The sequence below is a fragment of the Trichomycterus rosablanca genome, chromosome 12, assembly GCF_030014385.1.
Source record: "Trichomycterus rosablanca isolate fTriRos1 chromosome 12, fTriRos1.hap1, whole genome shotgun sequence".
Taxonomy (NCBI): Eukaryota; Metazoa; Chordata; class Actinopteri; order Siluriformes; family Trichomycteridae; genus Trichomycterus; species Trichomycterus rosablanca.
Genome location: NC_085999.1, coordinates 21,689,430 through 21,710,730, shown reverse-complemented (window position 1 = coordinate 21,710,730; position 21,301 = coordinate 21,689,430). Strand labels below are relative to the sequence as shown.

The following is a 21,301-nucleotide window of genomic DNA, read 5'->3' as shown; positions in this document are numbered from 1 at the left end:
GATAAGTGTCCTTTGCCTCTTGAGCTAATAATTATCATTGCCCCCCTCTTCACCACCTGTTTTATAATTATTTGTTTTTCTTTTTCCTCTGGTTGGACAGGAGCTGTGGGCCAAAGCAGGAGGCAGATGGACTGGTGGTGGAACCCTTTTCACTTGCTCTGCAGTCTAGAGCACATTGGGTGTTATTGAGGTGTGCGGTGTGATCACGTGTGGTGTGTAGTGTAGGAGATTCCTTTACTTCCATATTTCCCGCTGCCATGGTAAGCCCTCAGCCCTGTTCCTTCCTGCCGTGGTTGTCTTTATGAATTATAAAAAAGTACGTCTCTGGTCTCCAAGTGTGTTCGAACCTGGGTGTCTTTCTTTCAGGGCCTTAAGTGCCCGTTATATAAATATTTCCTAGGGGTGAAATTTCCCTAGGTGGTGTTGTCGAGCAACTTTAACCTAAACAAACAAACCAAACGCCGACCACTCCGTCACATATACATCAAAGTTTGTGGGTTGTTTTTCTCCAAATATCTACAAGGCCAAGATTAGTGCACAACTTAAAGATCCCATTGCTGTTATCACTACTCCTTACTTTAGGCCATCTGTCTTGGGTGTCATAAAAATCCCCCCCCAAGTATAATATTAGCATTTAAGTATTTGCTGGATATGTATATGATCCTTGCCTCCATTTCATCTAAACGTTCTGAGAGCAAATCATTTGTCCTATAAACATGTATTGTTTACCTATGTCATCTACCCCCGAGTCGGATTTTCAGTTTGTACACCACCTCAAAAAAGAACGTTAGAGGGAATAGCTTGAGTATAAAATTCCTCTCACAGAAACATCTGCCACTATCTCGGTCCGTCACCGCGGTCACGCCATCTGCACTTTAAAAAAGCTCGGTCGCGCTATCGGCACTTAAAGTTTTACTGCGCGTTTAAACCGTATTTTACGGTAGACGAAGCATTAAAGAGAGTAAACCTGCTGTTTATAGATCAATAATCATAATCTACCGTATTATAATACATGAAATCCATTACATTAAACTAGAGCATTCATTCTGTTATTAATGAAATACATTACAGATGTTTTTACTGTAAAGTGTCTATTTGGTTGTGTACAGACTGCTCTTTGAAGATCAATAAAATTAACAAATCAAATTATCAAGTTCCACCCATACTGTCATGAAGAACACTTAGTCTAGTAGTCATGGTGTGATTTTGGGACAATTTTATTGTAGAAATTTGGAGTAATGTGGTGATAAACTTGAGTAAAGTGTCTGTTCGGTTGTAAACAGACCACTTTTTGAAGATCAATAAAATGAACAAATCAAACTGTTATCAAGTTCCACCCATACTGTCATGAAGAACACTTAGTCTAGTATTCATATTGTGATTTTGGGACAATTTTACTGTAGAAATTTGGAGTGATGTGGTGATAAACTTGAGTAAAGTGTCTATTTGGTTGTGTACAGACCACTCTTTGAAGATCAATAAAATTAACAAATCAAATTGTTATTAAGTTCCACCCATACTGTCATGAAGAACACTTAGTCTAGTACTCATGGCGTGATTTTGGGACAATTTTACTGTAGAAATTTGGAGTAATGTGGTGATAAACTTGAGTAAAGTGTCTATTTGGTTGTGTACAAAACACTCTTTGAAGATCAATAAAATTGGGACATTTTTACAGTAGGAATTTGAAATAATGGGATGGCAAACTTATGTAAACTGTCTAATCGGTTGTGTACAGACCACTATTTGAAGATCAATAAAAAAAGAATATCAAATTGTTATCAAGTGCCACCAATACAATCCTGAAGAACACTTACTCTGGTACTTATCTTGTGATTTTGGGACAATTTCACTGTAGGAATTTGAAATAATGGAATGGCAAATTTTGTTAAAAGTTCATTTGGTTGTGTTTACACCACATTTGAAGATTATTAAAAAAATAAAATAAAATTGTTAACAAGTTCCACCCATACAGTCATGAACACTTACTCTAGTACTCATAATGTGATTTTGGGACAATTCTACTGAAGAAATTTGAAGTAATGTGATAACAAACTTGTGTAAAATGTCTATTCGGTTGTGTACAGACCACTTTTTGAAGATCAATAAAATGAACAAATCACATTGTTATCAAGTGCCACCCATAAATTCATGAAGAACACTTACTCAAGTACTCACCATGTTGATGGCGTCCCCTCGTAGTCCGAGGATAGATCTCCAGTGCGATGCTTGGTTCTCCGTCAGTGTTTGGCTCTCTGATGGCTGATGAGACCAGTTTTTGAGACAAACATTCTTGGACATTTTTCACAGGGTATTGTAAGAGCTCGAGGTTGCCGTGCTCTTTCCTTCCTCCGTTGACGTCTCGCTGTTGGCTTCAAAGAGTGTAATTCCTTGTTTGACCGCTCTTCTCCACAGACGTCTTTCTTGAGTCAATGCTTCCCAGGTCTTGGGGTCGATGCCTGTGGATTTTAGGGTCCACTTTAATTGATCATTGTAGCGTTTCAGTGGGGCACCAAGGGGTCGCTTCCCTGATGCAAGTTCACCAAACAGGATCCGTCGTGGGAGACATGTGAGTTACGTGGCCCATCCACCGGAGTTGATGTTTCATGATGGATGCTTCAATGCTGACAGAGGAAGCTCTTTCCAGCACAGAATTATTGGTCACATAATCATCCCAGTTGATGTTGAGAATGGCTCGCAGCTTCTGTTGGTGGAACTGCTCCAGCTTCTTCAGATCTGCTCGGCAGAGGGTCCAGGTTTCACATCCATACAGAAGAGTGGATGCGACGAAGGCGTTGTAGACCATAAGTTTTGTTTGATGGGTCAGATCCTTGTTACGGAAGACACGGCTGGTGAGTCCTCCGAAGGCTCGATGTGCCGCTTGGATTCTGTTCTCTACGTCCTTAGATGATGTGCACTGGGTGGACAGGATGCTGCCAAGATACGGGAAGTGGTCCACACATTCTAGGGTCTTCTCGTTGATTGAGATGTTGAAGTCTGGTAGGGAAGTCCCGGGAGGCGGTTGTGCGAGGACCTTGGTTTTTGAGGCGTTCACGGTCATGCCAAAGCATGTGTATGCTGCGTTGAAGTTGTTGACTGATGTTTGTAAGTCTTTGACTGAGTGGGTTGGTGCAGCGTTGTCGTCTGCATATTGCATTTCGGTGACTTTGATGGTGGAAACCAGGCTTCTGGATCTCAGACGGGACAGGTTGAATAGTCCTCCGTTCAGCCTGTACCTCATTTCAATGCCAGGGTTATTGGGTAGTATCTCATACATCATGGCGGCAAGGTAGATGGCAAACAAGGTAGGTGCAAGGACACATCCCTGTTTCAGTCCACACGTGATTGGGGAAGCCAAAGCGTTGTAGGACTTCCCACATGGCAGCCGTATTGACACTGTCATAGGTCTTCTCCAGATCATAGAAGACTAGGAAGAGGGGTTTTTGCTGTTCATGTGATTTTTCTTGTAACTGGCGAGCACAGAAAATCAGGTCGATTGTTCCTCTGGTTGTACGGAATCCACATTGTGACTCTGGAAGGATTTCTTCTGCAACCTTTTGAAGACGATTTTGGATGATCCGGGCGAAGATCTTCCCAGCAATGGAAAGCAGGGATATTCCGCGGTAATTCCCACAGATGTTCCGGTCACCCTTTTTGAAGATCGTCACAATCAGGGCATTCTTCATGTCGTCAGGGACTTGTCTTGCTTCCCACATTCGGAGCATCAGTACGGAGAGGCGGGTCTTGAGTGTTATACCGCTATGTACAAGGAGCTCGACTGGGATGTTGTCGGGTCCAGCGGCTGTTCCGCATCGTATGAGGCTTAGAGCTGTTTCGAATTCTTGGTAGGACGGAGGTGCTGTCAGTTCAAGTCGTGGGGGCAGTTGGGGGATGTTTCTCAGGAAGTCTCTGGCAACGGATGACTTTCGGTTAAGAAGAGTGTCGAAATGTTCCTTCCAACGGTCTAGGATGGCTTGGCTGTCCGTTAGAAGTGTGCAGTTGTCAGAGGACATAAGCGTTCCAACAGAGGATCTCCTTGGGCCATAGATCTCTTTGAGGCTCGCGTAGAAGTTCCTTGTGTCTCTTTTATTAGCAAAGCATTGGAGTTCTTCTGCCTTCTGTTGCCACCAGTTGTTTTGGAGCTCTCTGAGCCGCGCTTGGCACTGTCGTTTCAGTTGCTGGAATTTGGTTTTCTTCTCATGATTTGATGGATCCTGTTCGTGAGTAATCTTTGCTTTCCGTTTTTCAGCTATTATGGTTGTGATCTCCGCATCATTGTTATTGAACCAGTCTTGATGCTTCCTTCTCTGCAGACCGATGGTTTCTTTGGCTGCATCATTGATCACTGCACGTAGTGTTGTCCACTCTGCCTCGATCGAGGATGGGTTGGCAGGGGTCAAGGTCAGATGTTGCTGGATGTTTTCCTGGAGCTTTGCCGACATAGCAGGGTCGGTTAGTTTGCTGATGTCATATTTCCTTCTCATCTGGTTTGTCGTATGCATTCGAGGTCTCTGTCTCAAATTCAGTTTCAGTTTAGAGATGACGAGACAGTCGTCGGCACCTGGCATGCTCCTGGTTATCTGGACGTCCTTCCTGAACTTCTGCTTGACGATGATGTAGTCAAGGATGTGCCAATGCTTGGATCGAGGGTGCCTCCATGTAGTCTTGAGTCGGTTGGGTAGTCGGAAGCAGGTGTTCGTGATAGTGAGTTCATGTCCTGCACAGAGGCCAAGAAGGAGAAGGCCATTGTCGTTGCAGTTCCCAACGCCTTGCTTGCCGATGATGTTGGGCCAGAGCTGATGGTCTCTTCCAACCCTGGCATTGAAGTCGCCGAGGATCAGAAGGCGGTCCTCGGTGGGGACACACAAGATGATATTGTTTAATTGTTGGTAGAAAGTTTCCTTCACACTCTCTTCTGCGTCTAGCGTTGGTGCATAGGCTGAGATGATGGTAGCAAAATGGTCTTTAGCAAGTGGTACTCGAAGCGTCATGAGGCGTTCGTTAATGCCTTTAGGAGCCAGGTTGTAATCCCTGACTAATTGGCTCTTGATGGCGACGCCGACTCCGTGGTCACGTCGCTCCCCTTGGTCTTTCCCTTTCCAGAAGATGGTAAAGCCAGCTCCGGTCTCCTCGAGCTGTCCTTCTTCTGAAAATCTTGTCTCACTTAGGGCTGCGATGTCGATGTTGAATCTCGCTAGTTCCTTGGAGACCAGTGCTGTTCGCCGTTCTGGGCGATCCGTATCCTTCACGTCCAGGAGTGTTCGGACGTTCCAAGTTCCGAAAGTCAGGAGGTTCGGCAAGTTAGGGATTTTCTTGAGTTTCGTCCGCATTAGAGGGTGTCCCGCTGGGTGCGGTATCCCAGCCAGGCTCAGGTGTGACTTCCGATTTTTGACCCACCTTTTCAAGGGTCCTCCCCATGTGGGGTGGGCAGCGGTGCTCCTAAATAGGCCTGCCCAGTCACGGGTGCAGGACCGGAATCCTGTGTAGTCACGGTTCACAGAAAGGCGACCATCACACACCCACCACCGTCGTATAGGTCCGGACTAGGAGCTTCCAGTTATCACCAAACCTGCTCCCGTCATCCTTGTCCCATTGCCGACAGACTGTACAAAAGAATAGAGGGAGAGAAACAAGCAGCCGGTAGGAGGCCATTGGCGTGGCTTTGTTTAAGTTGGACGACAGCTTGCCAGGATGAACCCCACGCACTGTGACTCCAGGTCCTTGCTTTGCGGCACACATAATGTGACATGCTGGCTTAGGTCTGGAGCTGCATCGGTCTGCCTGGGATCCTTGGCAATAAGGGCCCGCCTTTAAGGTCGTAGCCTGTCGATTGAGGTACGCCTTTCTGCCAGACCGACTGGCAGAGGGGACGGGGTACTAGATGAATCCAATCTTCCGCCATCACAGCCGTTTTGTGAGATTGCCATGTCTGCGCTTGATCCGCCGTTGTTGTCTTCATCGTTCCTCCAGACTGCCCACTTAATTGTGGGGTTTATATACCGCCAGTCAGCGGTCCCATCAGGCGTTGGCCAGTCTCCTGTTGCCCGGGTGGCCCCAGCTCCATGTATTCATGAAGTCTGGTTGATTCTGCATGGAGGTGCCTGTCCGGAGTTTGTCACGCATCTACATTACTATAAAACCCTAAATAAACATTTAAACCCTGGTCTAAACTACATTACTAAAAAACCCTAAATAAACTTTTAAACCCTGGTCTAAACTACATTACTATAAAACCCTAAATAAACATGTTAAACCCTGATCTACACTACATTACTATAAGATCCCAAAATAAACATGTTAAACACTGGTCTACACTACATTACTATAACAACCTTACATAAACACGTTAAACCCTGATCTACTCTACATTACTATAGCATCCCTAAATAAACATTTAAACACTGGTCTACACTACATTACTATAACGTCCCTAAATAAACATGTTAAACCATGGTCTACACTACATTACTATAGCATCCCTAAATAAACATTTAAACACTGGTCTACACTACATTACTATAACAACCCTAAATAAACATTTAAACACTGGTCTACACTACATTACTATAACAACCCTAAATAAACATTTAAACACTGGTCTACACTACATTACTATAACAACCCTAAATAAACATGTTAAACCCTGATCTACACTACATTACTATAAGATCCCAAAATAAACATGTTAAACACTGGTCTACACTACATTACTATAACAACCTTACATAAACACGTTAAACCCTGATCTACTCTACATTACTATAACGTCCCTAAATAAACATTTAAACACTGGTCTACACTACATTACCATAACAACCCTAAATAAACATTTAAACACTGGTCTACACTACATTACCATAACAACCCTAAATAAACATTTAAACACTGGTCTACACTACATTACTATAACAACCCTAAATAATCATTTAAACACTGGTCTACACTACATTACCATAACAACCCTAAATAAACATTTAAACACTGGTCTACACTACATTACTATAACAACTCTAAATAAACATTTAAACTATAAATATTTATATAAATATAAATTACTATAAAACCCAAATTATAAAACGGATAGTTCCGGTCCTAAAATCTGATTGGCTGAGCCGCGTTCGAAGCCGTTGTAAAATCCCCGATAAACGCACACCTAGGACCACCTCACATCATTCCATATTAATACGCCACTGAATAGAGAAAGTTAATGTTATTTTCGCCCTGACGTTGCCTAGCAACACTGTTAATCGGATTACCTTGCGTCGCGGAAGAATGCTTTATTGTAAGTTTATACACAATAAATACATTTATGATTAAACATTGTTGTATTTATTATATTTTATGTTGACCGCCGTTTTATAAAAGCAATAAGCCACTCGAGACCGCACGTTACTGTTACGATTTTAGCACGGGAAAAGAAGTTTTAGTTTTTAAAAACGTCATCCCCGTGCTAAAATCACAGTAACGTACGCCTCTCGTGGCTTATTGCTTTAATAAACATTTAAACCCTGGTCTAAACTACATTACTATAAAACCCTAAATAAACATGTTAAACCTTGGTCTAAACTACATTACTATAAAACCCTAAATAAACATTTAAACCCTGGTCTACACTACATTACTATAACAACCCCAAATAAACATTTAAACACTAGTCTACACTACATTACTATAACAACCCTAAATAAACATTTAAACCCTGGTCTACACTACATTACTATAAAACCCTAAATAAACATTTAAACCCTGGTCTAAACTACATTACTATAAAACCCTAAAACTCACCATGTTACCTTGGGACAATAGACCACTGAAGTCGTGCGTCATTCTGTAGTCCTGGTTATGCCCATATTTGGAGACCCGGGTCTAAGTCAGATTTCCTATAGGAAAAATGAACGGGGTTTTCAAAAAAATCTACTCTAATGCATTTTGTGCTAAATAAACATGTTCAGAACCCTATACGTTTTGTCCGATGTAAATTTTTCTCTTGTACATCACTGGATCCTCTGAATTACGAGGTTTTTAAAGGATCGTAATACTAATAATGCTACACGAAAGCTACTGCTACTGCGCATTAATTAGACGTCACTGAACGACACCAATCGAATTGCCGGAAAGAGCAGCCCACTTTTGTTGAGTACAACCAAAGGCGTAACACCAAACCATCCTTGCTATCCTTAACACACTGGGTAAGGCTGAAAGGGAGTATAAGTAATCCATCTTTATCAGTTTTAAATGACTGTTGGGAATATCAAACAAAGAGTAATGGCTTTGGATGGAACATTAATAGCACAGCAGAAAGGTATGGAATTAAAGATTTTAAATTTAGTCCTGCATTAGTGATGAGTAAGGTTCCACCATGGATACTGCCAACTCCAACTGTTGATATAAAATTACTGAAAGAAAAGGCAGAGCAACCAAACAAAGTCTTGTAGAATGCAGTTAACAGTACCTTATATTTAAATATTATGGCTTTCTCTAAATTTTTACAGATGGGTCCAAAGATTGTGGAATTGGGATCTACATTCCAAATTTTAAGAAAAAGTATGGATACAGAGTAAGCAATTTTTTTTATCAATTTACTCTATAGAAATAATTGGAATAATAACAGCTCTGAGGTGGATCGAAGAAGTCAAACCAATTAGATCAGTTATATGTACTGACTCAATGGCAGTTTTGATAAGCTTTGAAACAGGTAATTCAGTAAGAGAGGATTTAGTTATAAAAGCTAGGCATATTTTATTGAATCTGAAGAACCTTGGAATAATAGTTCAGTTTTGTTGCCATATTCCAGTACATGTTGGTATTAAAGGAAATGAAGTGGCTGATAAATTAGCTAAAAGAGAAACATATAGGAATTAAAATTCCAGTAGGGAAAGGGGAAGCCAAAACTAAAATTAAATCTGAAGTTCTACTGAAATGGCAAACTGAATGGGAAGCAGAATATAATGCCAGGCAATATTATTCAATTCAGGAAATGGGGGAAAAGGTCTCAACAGAAGGGAAGAGATTGCATATAGTAGATTAAGGTTGGGTCACACAGGTCTTAATAGCACCCTATGGTTAATAGGGAAAGGCAATGGGTTATGTAATGTATAGTCTTGTTCGACTTAACCCGGCGCTGCGCAGACCGATCGCCGCCTGGCTCGGTACGGTGCATGCCGGTTAGTTTTTTTTGTCCGACTTGCGTCGGCGCCACCGGCGCGTCTCGGTGACAGACTCGTTATAATCTCGCGAGAGCGGGGCGGCTGCAGGCGGCGGAGCCAGTCGCTGCAGTTGCTAGGCTTGTTCGAGATGAACTGCGCCTCGCCTTGGTGGTCAGCGAGAGCTGCCGGTTGCAGTTGGGGGAGGAGGTTAAAAGAAAGCCGTCAAGTCAGACAGTCGCCACCTGCAACCCACGTGAGCTACAGCGGATCTCGCGCCGTTTGCGTTCTTCGTGGCTAATGAAGTGAATGCAGTAGAAATCGCTCTGCTTTTGCGTGAAATCGAACTAAACATTCTTGATCATTGAGCAGGTTAAACCCAGCGTTTGTTTTCCAAATCCATAGTGGTGAATATAGATGACCATAAAGTGTCAAACTAAGTTTCTGTAAAATCTGTAAATAAATATAGTTTTACTCATCATTCATTTATCTTGTAGATTGGTGAAAAAGAAAAGTTCTAACAAACATGTTATCAAACACATATTTATGTTATTGAATAGATTTAAATATTTGTCTACAACAATTTAAATGAATAGACCTAAACTAAGTAGCCTATTTTTCAAGACTGTCTATTGAAACATTTCACATGAAAACGTGAATACATAATTCCAAATATACGGTTTGTTCAATGTAGAATTAGTGAATATGATGAACAATGTACGTAAAAGTGTTCTAGAAATAATTAGATGGAAATTATAAAGTGCACTCAATCAGACCTTAATCATTATGGTTGTGTATATGGTAAATAGACTGCAATTATATTGTGTCAAAGTGGCTTAAAGTCCAAACTGTCTAATTATATTGTCTACGTAAGGACTTAATCACATTTACCCTTCTTTAGGCTTGTTCCAAAAATACAACATTTTGTAGAGGATGTTGTCCCCCTCTATAGTCTCTCAGAATTCAGAGGTCATTTCAGACTCTCCAAAGGACAAGTGGAGGTATGATATGATAACCTTCTTTTCTCTCACTTACTATGTAGGATCTTATAAGCACCATTGGCCCTGTCTATATGAATCCACAGCAGACAAAATTGCCACTGACAAAGAGTGTCCTAGCCTGTCTATGGACACTGTCGAACCAGGAGTCATATATATAGGGGTATTTCAGACAGATTCAATATCACAAAATCCACTCTTGCCAAACATCTCCATGAGTTTTGTATGCACATGGCACACCACATTTCCTGGCCTTTAGGACAAACCCTGCACAATTCTTTGTTAGGCTTTCAAGCAGCTGGATTTCCAAACACTATCTGTGCAGTAGATGGATGCCACATTCATATTCAGAAGCCACACTGTGACAACCCCCTGGCATATTTTAACAGGAAACAGTTCTATTCTATCATTCTCACTGGATTTTGTGACAGTCACCGGCAGTTCACCCACATCAGCGTGGGTCATCCTGGTAGCTGGCATGATGCCAGAGCCTTTCGCCTCACAGAGGTTGCTTGTCTTTTAGAAGAAGATCCCCTGTCTGTCCCTGGTCCCACAAGGGATGTATATAATTGGGGATTCAGCCTACCCTCTATTGCCCCAACTGATGAGGCCTTACAGAGACAATGGGCACTTGACAGCTAGGCAGAAGCGCTTTAATAGAAAACTAAACACTGGCCGTGTGGTAATTGAGCATGCCTTCGGCAAAGTTTAGGAGACTCCGGTGCCTGCACATGAGGAATGTCCAGTCCATCAGCTCAGCAGTGTCTGTTGCATTCTACACAGTGTTTGCTTGGAGCCAGGAGACCATGGCGATGATGTGCAGGATGAAGAGGATGATGAACAGCATTCACTACAACCTCACAACCAAGATGTAATTCATTATAGAGACATAATAAAAAAAAATGTTTTTGTGTCATCTTTAACTTTATGCCTTTTGGAGATAATTTTATCTTCAACTTGCTTAACTGTTCACAGTAACAGTAATTTTGACCGGGGTGCCCAAATGTTCGCATGCCACTGTATTTTATAGATGCATTGTTAAACAGTATACTTCAGTATGCTCACCGATGTGCCCAGTATGAGTCACTAATGAATAATGTGGTTAATAAGTACATTGTACAATTGTGTAGAAGTGTGTGCTTCTTCGAGCACTGACAAATCAGTTATTTAGGCATTGATGATGAATAGTGGCTGTGGTTTATTGAAGATGAATCTCTTAACACAATCATCTTCTGAACAACACATTTGTTTTGTTCTTCCAGAACAGCTTACCTTCTGGCCTTGGTTCTTGTAAAGAAACATGACACCATGCACATCCACACATTTTTATTTATGTAGCATATTTTAAAATGTTTACAAAGTTTACAGAGAAGAATGAAAAATAAATCAAAGTGTAGTAGTGATCGTGGTATTAAAACAGTTAAGATATAAAATATTAAAGCAATTTAGATTCCTTTATATTAATAAAATTAGAAGACAAGAACCATCAGAAGTTCTAGAAAAACATCAAGATAAAAAGATATGTTACATTAAAGAAATATCAGGTAGCTTACTTGAGTCTTTTCATGATATGGAATGATAATTATGACATATGTTGCAATTTGTACGAAAATAAACTGTCATGCTACTAGAAAGCATGATAGTATTTCGCACATATCAGGTCTTTAAGACAAATAAACTGAGATTTACATTTTAGAATGAAACGAAACAACCGCCAGAGGATTCAGCGGAGGATTCTAGCCAATGAGGATTAAGCTCTGTCGTCATCAAGCCGTCTCTCAGGCAGCGCAGCCCGTGGAGAGCAACTGCAGGGACTGGTTCCGCCGCCTGAAGCCGCCCCGCTCTCGCGAGATTATAACCAGTCTGTCATCGTGACGCGCAGGTGGCGCCGACGCAAGTCGGACAAAAAAAACTAACCGGCATGGACCGTACCGAGCCAGGCGGCGATCGGTCTGCGCAGCGCCGGGTTAAGTCGAACAAGCCTGCTCTCTCTGGCCTGAGAGACGGCTTGATGACGACAGAGCTTAATCCTCATTGGCTAGAAGCTCCGCTGAATCCTCTGGCGGTTGTTTCGTTTCATTCTAAAATGTAAATCTCAGTTTATTTGTCTTAAAGACCTGATATGTGCGAAATACTATCATGCTTTCTAGTAGCATGACAGTTTATTTTCGTACAAATTGCAACATATGTCATAATTATTATTCCATATCATGAAAAGGCTCAAGTAGGCTACCTGATATTTCTTTAATGTAACAGATCTTTTTATCTTGATGTTTTTCTAGAACTTCTGATGGTTCTTGTCTTCTAATTTTATTAATATAAAGCAATCTAAATTGCTTTAATATTTTATATCTTAACTGTTTTAATACCACTATCACTATTACACTTTGATTTATTTTTCATTTTTCTCTGTAAACTTTGTAAACATTTTAAAAAATGCTACATGAATAAAAATGTGTGGATGAGCATGGTGTCATGTTTCTTTACAAGAACCAAGGCCAGAAGGTAAGCTGTTCTGGAAGAACAAAACAATCTTGTTCAGATGATGATTGTGTTAAGAGATTCATCTTCAATAAACCACAGCCACTATTCATCATCAATGCCTAAATAACTGATGTGTCCATGCTCGAAAAAGCACAAACTTCTACACAATTGTACAATGTACTTATTAACCACATTATTCATTAATGAATCATACTGGGCACATTGGTGAGCATACTGAAGTTTACTGTTTAACAATGCATCTATAAAATACAGTGGTGTGCGAACATTTGGGCACCCCGGTCACAATTACTGTTACTGTGAACAGTTAAGCAAGTTGAACATAAAATGATCTCCAACAGGCATAAAGTTAAAGATGACACAAAACATTTTTTTTATTATGTCTCTATAATAAACTGTATCTTGGTTGTGAGGTTGTAGTGAATGCTGTTCATCATTCTCTTCATCCTGCACATAATCACCTTGGTCTCCTGGCTCCAAGCAAACATTGTGTAGAATGCAACAAGCTGACACTGCTGAGCTGATGGACTGGACATTCCTCATGTGCAGGCATCAGAGTCTCCTAAACTTTGCTTTCAGAAATCCAGTGAGAATGATAAAATAGAACTGTTTCCTCTTAAAATATGCCAAGGGGTTGTCACAGTGTGGCTTCTGAATATGAATGTGGCATCCATCTACTGCACAGATAGTGTTTGGAAATCAAAGAATTGTGCAGGGTTTGTCCTAAAGGCCAGGAAATGTGGTGTGCCATGTGTGTATTTACCAGAGTACAAAACTCATGGAGATGTTTGGCAAGAGTGGATTTTGTGATACTGAATCGGTCTGAAATACCCCTATATGACTCCTGGTTCGACAGTGTCCATAGACAGGCTAGGACACTCTTTGTCAGTGGCAATTTTGTTTGCTGTGGATTCATATAGACAGGGCCAAACGTGTTTATAAGATCCTAAATAGTAAGTGAGAGAAAAGACGGTTATCATGATAACATTGAAACCATCTGGATGATTATGTGGCTTCCACATACTCTACGTACCTCCACTTGTCCTTTGGTGAGTCTGAAATGACCTCTAAATTCTGAGAGACTATAGAGGGGGACAACATCCTCTACAAAATGTTGTGTTTTTGGAACAAGCCTAAAGAAGGGTAAATGTGATTAAGTCCTTACGTAGACAAAATAATTATGTAGACCAGGGGTCCTCAAACTTTTTAACCAAAGGGCCAGATTACTGTTCTTCAGTGTTTCGGGGGCCGGACCGCAGGTGAAATAGTAAACACACCCAAAAAAGCTATTTACTATGTATACTGGATGTATTGTCTGTGCTTTGTATAATTGTAGTTCATAATGATAATGCAATGATAAATTGTATTTATTTCAATAATTTCCATTATCCTACCTCGTACAGTGTTTCCTTAAAAAATCAGTGTGAACTGTGAGCCTGCTTTTGCCTGACGACAGTAAGCGTCAGGTTCCATATTTGTTACTGCCAGTCATAATAGCTAATAAATGTTGATCAGTGAGTCTGGATCTGGTTGGAGATTTAAGGTGTTTCAACTTCGAAAAAGTCTGCTCACAGAAGTAGATGCTGTCGAAAACGGTAGTCACTTTGAGTGCATGTTTTATTGAGATCGGGGAGCAATGGAAAGAGAAGCATAAAAATTAAACAATGTGCTTGAGTTTTGATTTTGGATGCATAAATGCCTTGATCTCCGGGAGCAGGTCGTTAAAGCATTTCAAAACTCGCCCCGACTCATCCAGCGGATCTCAGTAAAGCACATCTTCAGCTCAGACAAGAATTCCTGAAACTGCCTGTAGTTAAGAGCATTAGCTTTAATGAAATTAACACAGGACACGAGGATTTTCATAACAAAATCCCACTTTGCAACACAGTTCAGTGGCTGCGGTCACTCATCTCTCTATTGATGCGCCAATCACTCCCCTCATGCTCGGAGCGCCACCCGTTGGATCGCTGCCGTATAATCTACTGAGACTCCGGGTGGCCAATTTTCCTGTTATTTTTTCCCCGCTATAATACTGTGAGTTCGAAGATGAACAGTGGCCAGACAACATGTATTGCTGCAGTGGTTAAAGGGGCCGGTCAAATTAAAGCATTGGGCCGTAGTTTGATGACCCCTGATATAGACAGTTTGGACTTTAAGCCACTTTGACACAATATAATTGCAGTCTATTTACCATATACACAACCATAATGATTAAGGTCTGATTGAGTGCACTTTATAATTTCCATCTAATTATTTTTGGAACACTTTTACATTGTTTATCACATTCACAGATTCTACCTTGAACAAACCATATATTTGGAATTATGTATTCTTACGTTTTCATGTGAAATGTTTCAATAGTCTTGAAAAATAGGCTACTTAGTTTAGGTCTATTTATTTAAATTGTTGTAGACAGATATTTAAATCTATTCATTAACATAAATATGTGTTTGATAACATGTTTGTTAGAACTTTTCTTTCTTTTTTTTCAATCTACAATCTACAAGATAAATGAATGATGAGTAAAACTATATTTATTTACAGAAACTTATTTTGACACTTTATGGTCATCTATATTCACCACTATGGATTTGGAAAACAAACGCTGGGCTTAACCTGCTCAATGATCAAGAATGTTTAGTTCGATTTCACGCAAAAGCAGAGCTATTTCTACTGCATTCACTTCATCAGCCACGCAGAACGCAAACGCCGCGAGATCCGCTGTAGCTCACGTGGGTTGCAGGTGGCGACTGTCCGACTTGACGGCTTTCTTTTAACCTCCTCCCCCAACTGCAACCGGCAGCTCTCGCTGACCACCAAGGCGAGGCGCAGTTCATCTCGAACAAGCCTTATGTCAAGTCCAAGAAGATGTAGAGCATGTCTTATTTAACTGCAATAAATACACAGAATATAGACACCAATGGCAAAAAAGGAAGGCAGGGAATGGAATAGGAAACATTCTTAAAGAAGAAGGGATGCAGCGTGACAGAATTAAATCATTAATTATTTTCCTTAATGATACAGGTTTAATTAAAAGAATCTAAGACCTAGAAAAACATAGCCTGCTAAGTCCTTACACACTCCTGTACAGTAGGTGGCGGTATGCACCAAAGAGATGTCACCCGCCAGTAAACCAAGAAGAAGAAGAACCATCCGTGCTTTTAACTTTAATGTAGCTAGCTACTAAAAATATTAAGTAAAACTTGCGAATATCACTCCACTGTTACACTGGTGAATCGCGCTGCTTCGTGCGGTTGTTTAAGAGTCTTATAAAAGAAAAAAAGAAAAATGTAAGAGGCTTCCAGTCTAGTGACGTCAATTCAGTGCGCAGTAGCATTAGCTTACATGTAGCAATATTCATATTTTGACTCTTTAACGACTTCATAATTCAGAGGATCCAGTGGTAATAGACAGAAGAATCTCCATAAAACAAAACGTAACAGCTCTGGAACATTTTTTATGACTACAGGATGCGAGAGAGGCAATTTTCGAAATCTCCATTCATTTCTCCCCATTCAAAATTTCTGTTAGACCCGGGTTACCAAATATGGGCATAGCAACATGGCGTGGCCTACAAAATGACGACACGACTTGACACGACACGAAATGACACGACACGAAATGACGCGTGACGTCACACTTAACAAGCGAATAGACCATATTCGCTTGTTAAGTGTGACGTCACGCGTCATTTCCGGGGCCAAACGAACCTAATCGCAAACGCAAACAACTATGGCTAAACCTGTGAACCTTTATATATATATATATATATTGTACGATCCATATTGCACTAATTGTAATGATCTATGTTTATTGTCATAAATATTTTCTGTTTGGTTAAAGAATACTTATTTGAGGTGGAGACTTGGTATTTCAGCTATTGATGATTTTTCCTGGTAATCAGTGTATGCTGTTATTCATTAGTCCTCTTCGGTGGAGCCTGCGGGGGGCAGAATTGTACTGACTCTATATACCGACAATATTTATCAAATATACGGAAGATCGTAGTTTTGTTTGTTATACGCCAATTGCGAACATAGTGAGTTTTTATAAGAAACTTGGATTAACGGATAAGTCAATGTAAGAAGAAAGTTAAAATAAATTCTGTTTGTGGAAAACTTAAGGAACTCGTGTTGCTGTCGTTGGAAATTGGATTTACAAACATTACCCGAGTCATAAATGTCTAGTCTAATAGCGGTCTGGACGAGAAAAGGTCTTATTATATACAATAATGTGGCGCCGGCGAGCAGGGAGGATAGCGTCAGGGCCGCAAGTGAGCTGCCTTTGGCAGATCATTCAGTGGTTTAGGGACAGACACCCATTCATACACACATACATTCATACATACAACAGACAAACATATAAGCTACTTACCCAACCCTCACCGCAGCCACCCCACTCCCAACAACGGGATACACGGCTACGGTGAGCCTAGACACCACTGTCGCAAGGCTTTCTGGGTAAAGCCTGTGCCGACGCTACACTGCCCCCTCCCTAATGGTCAACCGTCCCGGTGACCCACTCACCAGCGTCCACTGGGTGGCTTCTCGGCCAGACCGCACCCCATTACACTGCCGAGCCGCTCTTCCACCCACTGCTGGACCGGGCACCCTGCCCCTACAGCCACCTGGGCTAGCGCACTCAAACAGACCGGACAAATTGGCCCACTGTACCACCAGAGCCACCCAAATGCCACAATCCCACTTCTGACACCAATGTGGCGCCGGCGAGCAGGGAGGATAGCGTCAGGGCCGCAAGTGAGCTGCCTTTGGCAGATCATTCAGTGGTTTAGGGACAGACACCCATTCATACACACATACATTCATACATACAACAGACAAACATATAAGCTACTTACCCAACCCTCACCGCAGCCACCCCACTCCCAACAACGGGATACACGGCTACGGTGAGCCTAGACACCACTGTCGCAAGGCTTTCTGGGTAAAGCCTGTGCCGACGCTACAATATATTATATATATATTAGAAACATACATTAAGATACAAATAAGACAAGATGTGCAGTACACTAGTGCACTTCAGGTAATCAGAATATCATGAAAAGTTCATGTCATTATTTCATTTCATGTCACCTCATCAAGAGTTAAGCGGTCATATTTTTAATTCATTACATGAAAACTGACATTTCTAACTCTTTGGTTTTACTTTTAATCAGTATAGCTTATATAGTAAAAATCCAGAATCTCACATTATTATATGAAATAAAATAAAAAAAGCTTGAAACACGTGTAATGAATATACAATGACAGTTTACCTTTTTACATTGAATTATGAACAAAAATATTACTTCATGATATCTAATCGCAAGGAAAGCGGTAAAAAGACAGTTGGGTAGTTTTTTTTCGACTCGGACCTGTTGAAGCAGACGGCACACAGCACTGTGGCATATTGAAAATACGAGGGACTCAGCCAACTTGGACCCGGATGTGACCTTTCATAAGGTCGACACGTCACCACTTAACAAGCGGATTTTACTGTAGGAATGTGAAATAATGATATGGCAAACATATGTAAAATGTCAATTTGGTTGTGTACAAACCACTTTTTGAAGATCAATAAAATTTGCAAATCAAATTGTTTTCAAATGACACTACTGTGATCACGAAGAATACCTACTCTATTACTTATGTTGTATTTTTTAAACATTTTTACTGTGAAAATTTGGAGTAGTGCAATGGCAAACATACATAAAGTGTCTATTCGGTTGTGTTAAGATCAATAAAAACAAGCTAATCAAATTGTTATCAAATGCCACTTCAACATTCATAAAGAACACTTACTCTAGTACTTATTTTGTGATTTTGGGACAATTTTACTGTAGGAATCTGGTTTAATGTGATGGCAAACTTATGTAAAGAGTCTGTTTGTGTTAAGACCACATTTTGAAGTACAATAAAATAAGCAAATCAATTTGTTATTAAATGCCACCCCTACATTAATAAAGAACATTTACTCTTGTATTTATGTTGTGATTTTGAGACAATTTACTGTAGGAATTTAGAGTAACAGGATGGCAAATCTACATAAAGTGTATATTCGGTTGTGTTAAAACCACCTTCTAAAATCCAATAAAAAGCAAATCAAATTGTTATCAAATGAGACCATAAATTATAAATAGCACTTACTCTAGTAAGATCAATAAAATAAGCAAATCAAATTGTTATTAAATACCACCCTTACATTCATGAAGAACACTTATTCTAGTACTCATGTTATGATTTTAAGACAATTTTACTGCTGTGAGTAATAGCATCACAAAATTGCATAATTGGTTTTGTATAGACCTGGGGGTCCAAAGTGTTAATTATCTGAACCTGGTGATCAAGCATTAACAAAAAAATAAATAATTTTAATACTACATGCTTTTAATAATGTATTATTTAAAGTAGTACGTGTGTAAATAATAAATAAATTATTTATTCTTGTAACAAAAAAAAGCTGTTGATATTCAAGTATTAATGTAATATTGTCAGTTACTAATTACAAGTTTGCCATCCCATTATATCAAATTTCTACAGTAAAATTATCCCAAAGTCTAAACATAAGTACTGGGCTAAGTGTACTTCATGAATCTAGATAAAAATTTTGTTTTCTTTTTTTATTGATCTTCAAAAAGTGGTTTAAAAACAACCGAATAGACACTTTACATAGTTATCACATACATCCCATTATTTTAAATTCCTACAGTAAAATTGTCCCAAAATCACATGATGAGTACTAGACTAAGTGTTATTTTTATTTTTTGATTCAATAAAAAATTTGATTTGCTTATTTTATTAGACTTTAAAATGTGGTCTTAACACAACCAAATAGACACTTTACTCCAAATTCGTACAGTAAAATTGTCTCAAAATTATAATAGCATAATAAGCATAATAATAGTACAAGAATAAGTGTTTTTCATGATCAGAGTAGATTTGTTTGATAACAATTTGGTTTGCTAAATGTATTGATCTTCAAATAATGGTCTTAGCACAACTAAATAGACATTTACATAAGTTTGCCATTCCATTACTCCAAATTCCTACAGTTAAATTGTCTCACAATTACAACCTGAGTGCTAGAGTTATTGCTCTTTATGACCATAGTAGTGCCATTTGATAACAATTTGATTACATTATTTTATTGGACTTCAAAATATGGTCTTAACACAACCGAATAGACACTTTACACAAGTTTATCATCACATTGTCTGTCACCTCCAGAAGTTCTCTGATGACTCAGCGATTGTCAGACTTATAACTAATGACGAGGACAGCGAGTACAGAGAACTGATCCAGGACTTCGTGGACTGGTGTCTGCAGAACCACCTCCAGTTAAACGTGGGAAAGACCAAAGAACTGGTGGTGGATTTCCGCAGGTGCAGACCCACCTTGCCACCGGTGAACATCCAGGGAATGGACATTGAGAGAGTGGACTCTTATAAATAACAAACTGGACTGGTCAGTTAACACTAATGCACTCTATAAAAAAGGTCAGAGCAGACTCTACCTACTCAGGAGACTACGGTCATTTGGAGTGCGGGGGGCACTCCTGAGGACTTTTTTTGATACAGTGGTGACATCAGCCATCTTTTATGGAGTTTTATGCTGGGGCAGCAGCATCTCTACAGCGGACAGGAAGAGACTAAACAAACTCATTAAGAGGGCCAGCTCTGTCCTGGGGAGCCCCTTAGACCCAGTGCAGGTGGTGGGAGACAGAAGGATGTTAGCCAAGCTGGTATCCATGCTGGAGAACGAATCCCACCCCATGCATGAGACTCTGGCAGCACTGGGCAGCTCCTTCAGTGACAGGCTGCTTCACCTCAAATGTGGGAAGGAGCAGTACCGCAGGTCCTTCCTTCCTGCTGCTGTTAGACTGTATAACCAGCACTGTTCCAGAAAGATCACACACACTTTAAATCATTCATAACAATGTGCAACTTTCCCCATGTGAAATTATTACAGTGTAATATTTTTCCCAAGTGAAATTATTTGTAAATATTTTTTGATTTTTTTGTGACTTTTTTATTATTGTTATTATTGTTACACATTGTACTTCTTATTGTCTATATTTTTGTACTGAGTGCTTTACTATCCTTTTGCTGCTGCAACAATGTGAATTTCCCCACTGTGGGACTAATAAAGGATTATCTTATCTTATTACTGCAAATTTCTAAAGTAAAATTGTCCCAGAATAACGTGGTGAGTACAAGAATATATGTTCTTCATAGCTATATGGGTGGCATTTAATATTTTATTGGACTTTAAATATGGTCTATATATGGACATTCCATTATTTCAAATTCCTACAGTACATTTGTCCTAAAATCACACTATGAGTACTGGAAAAAGTGTTTTTCCTGAATGTATGGTTGACACTTGATAACAATTTGATTTGCTAGTTTTATTGGACTTTTAAATGTGATCTAAACACAACCAAATTTACATTTTACATAAGTTTGACATTCCATTATTTAAAATTCCTACAATAAAATTGTCCCAACATCACACTATGAGTACTAGACTAAGTGTTCTTTATGACTTTATGGGTGGCACTTGATAACTATTTGATTTGTTAATTTCATTGTGTTGTTCTTCAAATAGTGGTCTGTACACAAACAAATACACACCTTTTTTTATAACAGAGGTCTGAATT

General features: G+C 39.9%; 1 long non-coding RNA gene and 1 pseudogene across 1 annotated transcript in view; both read right to left on the bottom strand.

The window, feature by feature from the left end:
* Positions 1-2,260, bottom strand: part of LOC134323882 (uncharacterized) — a 31,813-nt gene extending 29,553 nt beyond the window's left edge. Inside the window, exon 1 of the long non-coding RNA XR_010014124.1 lies at positions 2,179-2,260. This is a non-coding gene — a long non-coding RNA (uncharacterized LOC134323882). The remainder of the gene's footprint in view (positions 1-2,178) is intronic.
* Positions 2,261-2,539: 279 nt separating this feature from the next.
* On the bottom strand, positions 2,540-5,330 carry LOC134323821 (uncharacterized; annotated as a pseudogene).
* Between the last annotated feature and the right edge of the window lie 15,971 nt (positions 5,331-21,301).